Source organism: Anastrepha ludens, chromosome 6 (assembly GCF_028408465.1).
Source record: "Anastrepha ludens isolate Willacy chromosome 6, idAnaLude1.1, whole genome shotgun sequence".
NCBI classification, from domain to species: domain Eukaryota; kingdom Metazoa; phylum Arthropoda; class Insecta; order Diptera; family Tephritidae; genus Anastrepha; species Anastrepha ludens.
Window position 1 is genome coordinate 122,299,407 of NC_071502.1, and position 13,837 is coordinate 122,313,243.

Consider the following 13,837-nt stretch of genomic DNA (forward strand, 5'->3'; position numbering starts at 1 on the left):
AATTATTTTTGGATGGAAATTATTTTATGTGATTGCAGAAAAATTCTTCCGTGTTTTTAACTGAATGGGAATTTCCGAAAAAATATCCGAACCATGTGGCGCCTTTTGCTCAATCAATCCGATGCTTGGTGGCTCAATTTGAAGGTATTTAGTCAAATCGAGAAATCTCCTAGACGACCTCAAACAAGCTGTTTGGGATAGCGTTGCTGCGAAAATGCGCAACGCAATAGGCTAGTGACTTCTTTAATAAATTTTGATCAAAGATCTTACTGCGTTGCTATTCAAAATTCAGGTAATAGTCGCAGTTGAATAACGAAATGACTGACCTTTCGAGAAGTTGATGTTGATCATTTGGCGTATTCCCACATCCAAACGAAATATCTAGACTTGAACTAGCGATGATTCATGAAGCACGAAAACTAACCGTAAGTAAAGCTGTTTACTCAGCTGAAATAACTTAAAACTAATAATTTATTTAATAATTTCATCTAGTGATCTCTTGCGTCCAGCGAGATCCAGCAGCTTCCTTGGCTGGATAGTGGTGACTCCAGCAGCTTGGGGTTGGGGGCTCCGAAAGTATTCGATGCGGCACCAGCTGGTAGTAGCAGAGAAAGAGGAACACCTCCTCTGCGTCCAAAAGATCCGATGGAGAAGGATTTGGATTCACTTGGTGTATCCAACTGACGCCAGTTAGCATGAAGCGACTGGCGCACTTTGTCAAACTCGGCCAAAAATGCCAAACTCGCGCCAATCAAGAAAAATAAAATTTCTCGCGTGATCTTAACTATCCTAGTTTAAGTAAAAAGTAATATGCAAACTTAGTTATTACCAACAATCAATGAACTTCTCTACGGCCAACAACCCTAAAAGCACTAATACCTAACAATTTTTCCGACCGCAGGATCGGAAATTTTACGGGACATATGGGAATCGCAACGAAATTCGTAAACAATAACTCTTGCGCCACACATTTTAACGTTTGAGTAATTGTTTATGAATTTCGTTGCGATCCCCATATATCCCGTGAAACTTCCGGCGCCACACATTTAAAGTTTAGGTTGAAACTTCAAGATATATATTTTAGATCAGCCGCTCTGGGAAACAGATAATCTATACATTAATCCTGAATCAGAAATCTGGTACGCAGAAGAGTCAAAGCCTGAGGATGGTACGATGCGGGTGGGTGATTTTGAGCCAAGCCAGCAGTCTCACACTATAACATGCAAACTCGTTGAGGAATGCTTCACTGCAGTCATTACCTTGGAAGCAAGGAACACTGCCCTACTGGGCTAGGAACCAGAGCATAAAAGTAATGATGTCCGTTCGAATAGGCGGACTATCTAGCGAAATTAGGCGCTAGATAAAAATATTATGCAGATTTTGAGCAACACTTTTCCAGGCCTTTTGATTTTCCGAATAGTTAATTTCATTTGACCAGCGACCTCGCACGATCTGACTAATCAAAGCTACTTGTCGTGGATTTAGCGAAAATTAAAAAAGCCGTGGACTTGTCTGGCACTTAATCTTACGCTGGCGTTCCAATCTTACGCTGGAAATGGGGGAATGTCATTAATTATTTCTACCTTTTAAGTAATTGAATGACCTACGTGCCATTTGCGAATTCAAGACCCAAATCCTTAAGAATAAATTTATTTGAGTTTTAATCCCACAATCGAATCATCAGCGTTCACCAAACAATTAGCCAACTACCTGTTCTAACAAACCACATCACACAGAACATTTTCCCGTATCTGACAATCACTTAAGCCCCCTCTTTCACATAAAGTTCGTACCTACAAACGGATATGCAAATTAATTCGCACTGAAATTAATACCGACATTATGTGTGTTTGTGTCACTGAGTCAAAGTAACAATGTGAAACCACAAACAAACCGATCGTTGTGGCAAGATCAGTTTCAGTTGCAGCGAAATTGCAGGCAGGCCGCTTTAAAGGCCCCTCACTTATGACAAACGCAAAGTTAATGAGTCAACTCAACCGAAGAAGGATTTCTGGCTAATAGCCGACATTGATGTGCAAAAATTGAATAAAAATCCATGAAACAATGCAACAAAAGGCAGTCCAAAGCGAACGTGCTGCATTGCGGTATGTGGCATACAACAATAATGCAACTTCACATACCCGAGTATCATTGGAGGTGCCTCGGTACAAAATTTTTATTTTTTTAATATGAGTTGCGTGTTTCAGCTCAAGTGAAATAGAAAACCGAGAGGCGGACAATGGCATAAAGCGGCAAAGTACGCGAATCAGCAGAAGAAATGTGATATTGGCAGCGGTGTGGCATTGGTCAGCATTACAGCCTTGCAAGTAAAATACGAAGTTGCAAAAATGTGCGCGCACATATAAATGCTCACTCAATGCCAAACTCAATGAAACCGAAGGCTTAAAATGGAGTCATGGATCATATAATAAAAAAGGGAACGGAAGTGAGAAGGGACCACTGTTACGTCAAGTCAAGTCAAGCCAAGTTAAGTCAACTGATTCAATCGCGCTGATTGTGTACTAATATGGTTTCCAACTCCGGCGTTTGGTTAATATATTTTTAGTTAAGGTCAGGTGCGCTTACGCAAAGCAGTAAACAGTAACAAATAAAATTATGATTACAAGCGGCAAAATCACACGCCGTGACTCATAACAAATGCAGCTATACAAAGATATGCGAACAAAATTAAAAATGACAACAGAAAATTCTAATCTAAGTAGCAAAACCTTCACTGAAGACTAGCGTATGTATGTATTTAGTGAATCTCCTAACAATTCCATTATCATTGCGACGGTATTCCATTCTGTGAGTCAGCCTTTACTTTTGAAGTGATCATATTTCAAGTACACCAAGCAAGGCTGCCAGGTGGTTGGTTCATCCACGAAAACCGTCACTTATTTAGTCGCAAATGACTGCTTATCAGAAATGAGGAAGCGAAAAAAGAATATATTTAAGCTACAAAAGATCAAGCGAATGATCCAAGGAATAAAAGGGAAGCATTCTGTTTTGCCATAGGCCATTTCATAAAATGGCTCTCGAAATCCGCAGAGTTGTATGTGCCTTAAAACTCATGCAATTTTCGATGTATTTTATGAAGGAGAGAAATAGTTTTCGGCCTTTCTATCTTCAAAAAAAATCAAATAATAATATACCAAAAATTTCTCTATCAATTAAATTAAATGCTGAAAAATAATGCTCAATATTTTTTAATAATTTTTCTCTATTTTTATATTTAAAGGGGTTTTACGAGCCCAATAAATAATAGTTAAATTAATAAATTATGTAGTAGCGGCCACCATAGCCGAATGGATTGGTGTGGAAGCCTGAGATCTTAAAATGATAATACAAAACAGAAATATTGTTGGAATGATTTTTTTTTTTACTTTTTTTTGAATTTTGTTATAGCCTGGTATCGTTTCTTCGGATGAAACATTAAATGGCATAAATAGTTGTTTCTAATACCGGTTATCCCTTGGCAGGCAATGGCAAACCTTCGAGTGAAAAAGCTCCATAAAAAAAGAAACATCTGCTGTTCGAAAGCGCCTTAAAAAAACATTAAGACACACACCACAAATTGGAGGAGGAAATCGGCCAAACACCGATAAATATATATATACATATAAGTACATTGTTAATTAATATTTTGTGAAAAGTTAAAAACTAGTGCGTTTCAAAAAATATTCTTTTTAAGATTCTGTAAAATGTTTGGAAAAAAATTGCTTCCAGATAAAACACTTTGAAAATTGTATGTGCTTTGAGACACATATAACTATACTTTTTTCTCTACAAAGAATGTGCGGTTATTGTTTTTTTTTCGATTTAGTGTGAGTGACCTTAATATTTTAAGAAATGTGTGTCCAATGTGTTTTTACCACCCTAATGAGCATAACCTGCCATGCATAAAATTAAAAATTGGATTTCCTCTTTAAAAACTAATGCTTTAAAATAATTATTGTTTTTGATTTTTTATTACATACTCGTACATGCAAGACTGATAAATCACGAATAGGTCTAGCTTTCAAAAAAAAATAAGCCGACAATTAGAGTAAGAGCTGAATGGTTTATGTAAACTCACTTGAAATGGGTAATATTCTTTTTTCTGCAAATTTTTTCAAGATTTCTACAAAAAGTATTTATGTAAATTTTAACACATTTGATTGATATCTAATATTTTTTTATAAGTATAAAATACAAGGTAGCATAAAAGCAATAATCTTATTGGAAAATTTGTGATTTTTGCAAATGCCGTCTTATTAGGAGTTTGTAAGCTAAATAGCTGCAGTATACAGACATACAGGCGCTCCATTGAGCGCGAAATGTTCAAAATAAAGATTTCCATTACTCAAAATCATGTTTTGTTTATATAGCAAAAAAGTTATTAAAGAACAAAAATTTTCCCCACTTTGTATAATTAAACTCTTAATTTCGCTGGTCACCTGGCCTTCATAACTTTTGAAGACTTGTAAAATGTTTGCTTTTTATAAAAATCTACACAAAATTTCAATGCACAAAACAATCAATTCTCTGTAAAATGAAAATATGATATTAAAACTAAATAATAATTCCGAAATTAATATATTATTAAAAAAATTCTTAAAAAATTGTTTTTAAATTAATTTTGACTTGGAAATTGGAGAGTTAAAGAATCATCAGCAGTCTGTTTTATATTAAGTAATCATTGCCAGCCATGCTCGTGGTTTTGCACAATTTTATCATATTTTTAAATTTCAGTACCAACAAAAGTAAATTTACGCTCTGTAGGTGGACGACTTTATTCCTCTGTATGAATATTGTGCAGTTTCACAAACCAAAGCGAGTTCTCCTGATCCCCACGTACTCTCTGTAAAGCAAAGTTAGCATGGTAGTATTTATGTGTGTGTGTGTATGTGTGACTGCACATTATGCGTTCAACTAGTTATGTTAATTAACCGCATAAATAATGAAATTTGAACTTCGGTTGTCAGAGATGGTAATTGATTTATGGATTCTAATAAAATATGATAACTCAACTCAACTCAACTCTACTCTACTTTGCTCCACTCTGCTCAGCTGAGATGTGAACTCGGTGCAGCTCAACTCGTTGGTTGCTGGCGCAGAATGCGAAAATAATAAATATTTTATAAAAGCAAAAACCTAGCAAAGTAAATTGACAACGGCAAGCAAGCATATGTGAGCACAAACCAACAGACGCACTTTGGTATCTACAGGCGGCGGGTGTTTTGCATGCATATGTGTGTGCATGTGTTGGTGTGAGACTGTTTGTAGTAACAGGCCACAGTTTACAAATAAGCGATGCCAACAAAACGCGGTGGCAGTTAGCCGCAAGGGCTATGACAACAACAACAGGGCAGAGCAAAAGAATAGCAACAATCAGAACCACAAGCTACATATGTACATGCAACAACAAGCCACAAAAAAAAGTAATAAAGCACTTTTATGAGCGAGATGTGGCAAAATAAATATATACAACAAACGCAACACTCGCACACACATAAAGGGAAGGGAAAATGAATAGCAACGCATAAAATGTCACACTGCTGCCGGCATCTTGCAACCAAAGCACACGCACACTCTCGCATTCCCATATGCCCGGTTGACTACGAGTACATAGATCATCTAGTAGTGCAAGCGAACAATTGCCCGAGAATGAACCACCTCTGCGTGCTTATCGTCTTCTTCCATCGCACCATGCACGTCTTCGCAGCCTTCAATTAATGTTAAAATAAACGCCGAAACATAAATGATGACACTTTTGCATTTGCGCTAATTTTACCGCTAATAAAGCGTGAAAGCAACCGGCCGAGCGCCGAACAATGCACACACACCCACATACATACATACATGAGTAGGTAGGGAACGGACATGGACAGCCAGTTAAGCCAGTTGACCAGTGTTACACACGCGCCGTAGGGACCTAGCGCTTTCACAGGCATGTAGACGGAAGGGAGTAAGAGTGTTTGTATGCCACATGGTCGCGTGGTGTGTCAAATGGACATTGTTGGTCAAGCCGTGGCAGCGCCAGTGCTCTGGGAGTCATTCACGGCAACATGTTCCAGGAAAACTCAACAGCGGCACTACATAATAAATAAATATAAACGCATATAAGTTGTTGTTGTGTTCTTATATTTTTGGATTCCTGGTAGCTCGCTTTGGTGTGAGTGCAAGCATAAAATTATAATTTATGTATCTACACACATACACATGCATATACTTTACATAGCGGCTACGTACACGGACAAACTTAACGTGGAGTTACAAATCACCGCCTGGGCGCTGCATACGGAGTTGATGGTATGGGTTGTGGACATGGACACGAGTACATGCGAAAAAATAGGACGGCGAGAATGAAGAATTGGATATGAATGTCGGAAAATTGCTTCCATAATTTGAAATATTTTTACGTTACGTGCAGATACTTTCCTGACCACAGAGAAATTGCATCGTGGACGGGCTGGCTAGTAGAGGGTAACTGATCTTAAAACAGAAAATTATGTCCAGTATGTGGGCATCCCTTTACCCTCAAGCGAGTTCTGGATCAAGTCGATCGACATCGCGCAAGCCTGCAGTAAATGGATCACGGAGCTCATTTGAGATAACTAAACAAGTCTGGTCTAGAACAAATGAGCACAGAACTAGATCACCCATCTTCCATTAGTACCGCTCACTGCGTAATAGGAATGCATGGGAAACTTGAGTTCAAACTAGTGGTATCATAATGTAGTTCCAAGTCGAAGTTGGCCCTCTCTGTAACTTAAAGTGGCAACGCATGTAAAATATCCTAACCTAACCGGGTTAGAGTATAGAGGTAGACTGTTCCAGCAGGAGGACTCAAAAGCAATAAAGTAAACCCAGCGGCACTGAGAAAACGAGAGTCGGTTAGGAGTCGATTTTAGAGAAATCTGGATCAAATAGTGTATTTGTATATGAGGTGCAGCTGTTTTAATGATACTAAGCCTTAAAACTAGTTTTTTTTTCAAAGACATTTACTTATACCTGCGAAACATTGCTATAAATCCTCTTCTATCAGCTTCGTTAGAATGGGAGCCGCTTGCTCTCCTTGATTTCAGCGTACTTAAATCTAGTAACCTCTACTACAATTTTCGTCAGCTAGAAGTCACATAGCGAATGATCAACGAACGAGGTAGATGGCTCAACACTGAGATGCTGTGCTGCGGAAAAGGTTGGCTTTTGACATATATATTTACTCAATCCGGACCGTCTTTTTCGTTATTCCATCGTTCAACAAGAACTTAAAGTCAGTAATATTGGATAATGATTTCATCCTTAGAGACCCAGCGGATCTTCCAATTCGAACTTAGTTACCAACTTTTCCGATAGTTTCATTAGTTTTTGACATTGCGGATGCTTACAGGGTGTGAAGAATCTTCAATGTCTTCTAGGCTATATTCAAAACTCGTCCTTGCAATACAGTTGTATCTAATTTATTAATATCCTTAGCGGGTTTTCATGCAAAACTCTACAACAATTCATAACTCTATTATTACACTGAACATTTATCCTGCGAAAGCAAGCAAAAACTCAACTCTAGCAGTTCCAATTTGGTTAATTAATCCACTCAGACCCTCGCTACACATATACACACCTTTTTTGTTTTGAAGGTCATGTTTCAACAAAATGTGTGCATCCTAAAACTTGACTAGGTTAACCTTAACTAAATATAACCTTCCTTTATCTCCAAAAACTGACTGTTAAAACTCTTCTTTTATTGTTTCGTATGCAGAGCAATAGATTGAGAGAGAAATCGCCTCACAATCGTTGTTGTTTCACATTGAGGTGATGGGTGGAAGAAAAAATCGTCCATCATTTCCCGCCCCTTCCCCATAAAAAATACTAGTTTCAAAAGATCTACCATCAGTTTACACTTAAGAGTACAAAAGACCATGAGTTCGAAGTGCAAACCTCATAAAGAACCTGAAATAAACGAAAAGTTGGTTGCACAAACGATTATTTCCACCCCACGCCTATTACTTCTGTCACTATCCGATCACAGGAACGTCCAACCCTTATAAAATTGATGGCGGCCTAATGATAGACTTTGTGTAAAAATATAGAAAACTTCATCTGTTTGGGATGAATCATTATTTTTCGCTTCGCCTACTCTTGTGGGTATTTAAGAAGAAACTTTCTTCAGTTGTGCCTTGGCTCTGACATTCTACTGAATCCGGTATCTCGTAATGAAAGTTCCTGTTAATTTTTTTCCATTATGCCCTTATTAAATATGTAAATATTGAAGAGGCTTATAATGTTTTGAGAACACTTAGACTTGCATACTAGTTTACATTTTCTGTCTGATAATACTTTTCGGTTTCCATTGCATTCACGATTGGACTACAGCTTCCGAAATGATTGCATGGATATTCCGGTAGTAAGTAGAAATATTTGTGCATCTTGAACTCAATTCAACCATAAATTCCCTTAAAATAATCTACATATAATTATTCTGTAAATTATTCTGGTCTCATTTTTGCCAGTGTCGAGCAGCTTACTATCGGCACATCCATCAGCGGAAAACCTCGTTCCATTTGCGTATTCTATTCTATCTGCATACTGCGATCTCGATACGGACAAAAAATTGCAGATACGGTTAAATGGGTGAGCAGTTGGCTGCAGGGAGACGCAGAGAGTGCGTAAATAATGGATAATGGGGCAGGCAGGCAAGCGAAGATGCATACATACGTACATACACACGCATATCCCAACATACTAACAAGTACTTGTGAGTGAAGCGTTTGGCTGAGCCGGAAAAGTAGGTGGCGAAGAAGGCTGGACGCAACCGACTTCTGTTAATAATAATAAGAGCAGGAAAGATAAAAAAATGAGCCCACCATTTTAAATTCGTAAAAATGTTTAAGTCTTTGCTTAACTGGAATTAGTTGCAAGCAGTAAAGGCGCAGTGAAGCACCAGCTCCAGCTTCACCAACAGCTTCAGCGGCATAGCTCCAGCCGTTAGTGAGCAGTCACCGCATCGACAGTTTCAAAGCAAACACAAATACAAGGAAGTGCAATAATAACAACAATACTGTGTGGACAGTTAATAAATAGGCCTGCAAATTCAAAGAAGTTCCAGTCAATTGCACTGTTATCTGCCGCGGCGAACAAAACACACTCGTGCACACAAACACGGTGACAGTTGGACAATAATGGGACAGCTACAGCAAAAAGCAAAAGGCACAAGTATGACGACAGCACAAAAACAAATGAGCTGCAACAGCATTGAGTTGTTGCACACTTTACAGTGAATCTTGTTTGTTTGTAGTGTTACAGGCGGCGCTTTTTCCTTCTTTTGTTGTTATTTTTTTTGCACACTTTTGTTGATGTTCCACTTGTTGTACTCGTATTTGTTGTCGCTGTGCGTTCTACTTAAGCCCTAACTGCAGTATCGTCCTTCCACTTCGAGAATGCAATGATTTCCAAGAATGATCAACATTTTGCGCGCTTTCCTTGCTGCTGCCGGCCGGTGCCGTCGCCTGTGTTGGCGATACGGCGGCAACACTTTAAATTTATTTACTTTACGCAAACAAAGAAGGAAGCAAAAATTAAAGATTGCAAAAAAGTAGTAAAAAATTAAAACCCCATCTGCACCTCAGACTCACACTTTGGGCTGTGCTGTTGGCGTACTTGACGCTTTGCAGCCATTTCATATTATCACCATAGCCAGTCAGCTCTTAGCGGCTGCTCCTTTGCAATTGATGCTGTTGTTGTTGCTACTTCAACTGCTGTCAGTTTCATTGCTGTGTGGTTGTGTTGCTCACTTATTGCATCTTAGTTCCTCGCTGCACCAGTTCTTTCTTCATTTTATTTCTTTGTTATACGTTGGCTCTTGAACCTCAAGTGTTCGAAATGAAAAGGGCTGGCAAAATGATGTACTAATTTGAAATATTTTACATTGCGCTTTTTATTTGTTACTTGCCTTTGTTGCTATTGTTGTTTGTTTCGTTCGCGTTTAATAAGATGCCAGTTTGTTTTTAATTAAAATATAACAAGAACTGACCTTCGCACGCATCGCTGGTTAAATATCTGGAATTTTTTTCTCTATGTGGGCTTAAAGAAATAGTTCCAAGCCTTAAAAAATAAGAATGTGACCGGACGGAGGAAGAAATCACACACAGCCAATATTTACGTAGTGAATCTGCTGACGGCTGATTTGCATTCAAACAGCGATCTTTGGGTTTTGGCTATGACTCCTTAGCTTAATATTTTCTGTGCGTAGTTTTTAGTTACTTAATTGAGTGTCCAGTGGGGTAGTAGTAGATGTACCAGCAGCTCATCAAAAATTGGACGCAACAAAAGTCTTCTGATGCCAAATCGGGAGCGTCGTTGTATCGCTATCGATATTTCTAGGCACTATCAGATATTATTGTATATATATTCTCGGACAACCGGGCCACTTCCCATTATTTTTTATGGCACCCAGATTGCACAAGATACTCAACCAAACGGTGAAAAAATTGCATACTTTTTCGAAATTTTTCCAGGTAGACGGAAATAGTGCGGAATTCCGAATAAGGTCGAATATTAAATTAGAAATATAAAATAAAATACTGGATAGATCCGACGAAGCCTTTTGGGTTCTTGAAGGGCACGCGGATCAATTACACTTGCAATTTTTAATTTATGGTGAACGAAACAATTTTTAAAAGTACGTTGTGTTTTTTCTATATCAGTTTTGATACAATTCAAACAAGGCGCTTAAAAAAATTATTTTTCAAATTTTAATACAACAAATGCAATTGTGAATATTTAATTGATATTTGAACTCTACTAGCCAATAGTATTTTGCAAGTTACCAATCGAGCTGACTTGAAAAATTTAATATAGTATAAAAAAACAACAAAAAGGAATTTATAGTTTTCGGTACGATAAGCATCCAACTAAAAGGGTCTGCACCAAAGTTAAAAATAGAAGCATTTGATTCTTTCCTTCAACCCCAACCCTTGGAATATGCAATTTTTAAGGTATTGTAGCAGTCTTGTGGAAAAATTAAAAACATAAATATTAATATTCTTGTAATTTCTCCTGTAGCCTAGCCTACAAATTATGGGTATGCAATTTATATAGAGAGCTAAGAAAGGGAGACGTAATATCCGACAGAAGAGAGATGAGATGCTGGCCAACAAAGAACAACAAAGCCGCGGGCGCCGACGGACTGCCGGCTTTGCTTCTATGCAAAATATGGTCGGATGAAAGCATGCCTGCCCATTGGAATTTAAGTGTGCTCTGCCCAATCCATAAAAAGAGTGATCCTGCAATCTGTGTCAGTTACCGCGGGATTAGTCTTCTAAATATCGCCTATAAGGTTCTAGCGAGCGTATTGTGTGAAAGGCTGAAGCCCACCATCAACCAACTGATTGGACCTTATCAGTGTGGAAAGTCTACCGTCGACCAAATATTTACAACACGCCAAATCTTGGAAAATACCCATGAAAGGAGAATCGACACACACCATCTTTTCGTCAACTTCAAAGTTGCATTCGAAAGTACGAAAACAAGTTCCGCGATGTCTGAATTTGGTATCCCCGCAAAACTAATACGGCTATGCAAGATGACGTTGCTCAATACCAGCAGCGCTGTCAGAATTGGAAAGGACCTCTCTGAGCCGTTTGATACCAAGCGAGGTTTCAGACAGGGTGACCCTTTGTCATGTGAATTCTTTAACATGATGTTGTAAAGGATCGTACGAGCCGCAGAACTTAATCGCTCAGGCGTATGCCGATGATATTGACCTCATCGGCCTTAACAACCGCGCTGTTAGTTCTGCCTTTTCTAAACTGGATAAAGAGGCAAAGCGAATGGGTCTGGTGGTGAACGAGGACAAAACGAAGTACCTCCTGTCTTCAAACAAACAGTCGACGCACTCGCGTATCGGCACCCACGTCACTGTTGACAGTTATAATTTCGAGGTTGTAAAGGACTTCGTTTATTTAGGAACCAGCATTAACACCGATAACAATGTCAGCCTTGAAATCCAACGCAGAATCTCTCTTGCCAACAAGTGCTACTTTGGACTAGGTAGGCAAATGAGTAGTAAAGTCCTCTCTCGACGAACAAAACTAACACTCTACAAGTCTCTCATCATGCCCGTCCTAACGTATGGCGCAGAAGCTTGGACGATGACAACATCCGATGAAGCGACGCTTGGAGTGTTCGAGAGAAAGATTCTGCGTAAGATTTTTGGACCTTTGCATGTTGGCAACGGCGAATATCGCAGACGATGGAACGATGAGCTGTATGAGCTTTACGACGACATAGACATAGCGCAGCGAATAAAGATCCAGCGGCTACGTTGGCTGGGTCATGTCGTCCGAATGGTTACAACCGCTCCGGCTTTGAAAGTATTCGATGCGGTACCAGCTGGTAGTAGCAGAGGAAGAGGAAGGCCTCCTCTGCGTTGGAAAGATCAGGTGGAAAAGGACTTTATTTGGTTTGTCCAATTGGTACCGGTTAGCACGAGAAAGAAACGACTGGCGCGCTTTGTTAAACTCTGCCAAAATCGCGGAAGCGGTTATCGCGCCAATTAAGAAAAAGAAGAAGTTCTATATAGCATAATTTCGAAATTAATGCAAAATTGCGTTGATTTTAAAATAGATCATTTTCGCTTTGCTGGTTTGTGTATTTTCTCCTAAAATAAATGCTCGAACACCGTCAGAAAAAACAAATTCTCAAAAATCGACGCGATTTTTCAGCAACTTTAAACTTTCATTTTGTTTTAACAAAACTCACTTGGCTATAAAGCAGCATAACCAGGTTTTTCATAAAAGTTCTGATTAAAAAATATTTTTTTGTTTGTTTTTTGATTTGAGAATTTAATTTGTTTTTATTCCTTCTTCTTGTTTGAAGAAAGAATTTTACAATAACATCGCTGCTCACTCTCCATAAGGTATGCATTTAAAATTGAAGCATGTTCATGAAAATTAGTTGAATTTTTTTTTTAATTTACACAAAGTTTGAAACTTCGATTTATATTGGTTTTTTAGAAGAATGAGCCATATTTTCAAAAAAAGAATTGGAAGATTAAATATGAAACAAATAAATGCTCAAAAATTGTTCATAAGCCCCTTAGCTATAGTTGTTTAGCGCAGTGTTTGAGAGTGAATGCAGACAAAATCGTTTTTGAGTGACGGGTTAGGTAGACGACAATGCGCACGGTAATATTGGGGGAGGTCAGGTGCAAAATATGCAGCCAGCTTTCAAGAATAACTGAATGGAAATGAAAGAAATAATTTTGCTTGAAGAATTGATGAGTTTCATGGAGATCCGTGCGACATTTTCGCACAATTATAATTTTTATATTTTTTTAAGATACTAAGCACGAAGTAAAGGATATAAATTTTAATGGTTCCTGATATGCAAACTCTAGATCGTTATTAATAAAAGGTTAATAGAAGTGACCTTTGTACAAAAATCAACAATTATTTATGCCGTACAAAGAGTTAGAAAAATGTCTTGGCTTTATTGACAGAGCAAAGCGGGGACTTACCAGAATATATTTACATACCTACCTATAAACACCTCGAAAACCGTAAATATTTTCTTGAACATATCATGAAGCCTCGCTCTAAAGAGACCCCCTCAAGCAAATCTTTTGAAATGCACACACATAAACACTTTCTCAGTAATTGCAATTCCCAATAAAAGTCAACCAGCAAAAGTGATTTGCCAAGGTACGAACGCAAAGGCAGCATCAGACTCGATTTCATCATTAGCCATATGGCACACATTTCGCAGACCATTAGCGGAGCGAACAAGACAGCAAAATGACAGCGGAGTGGGCGGTAGTAATAGTGCGTACATATGCCACGCAATGAGAATGTGT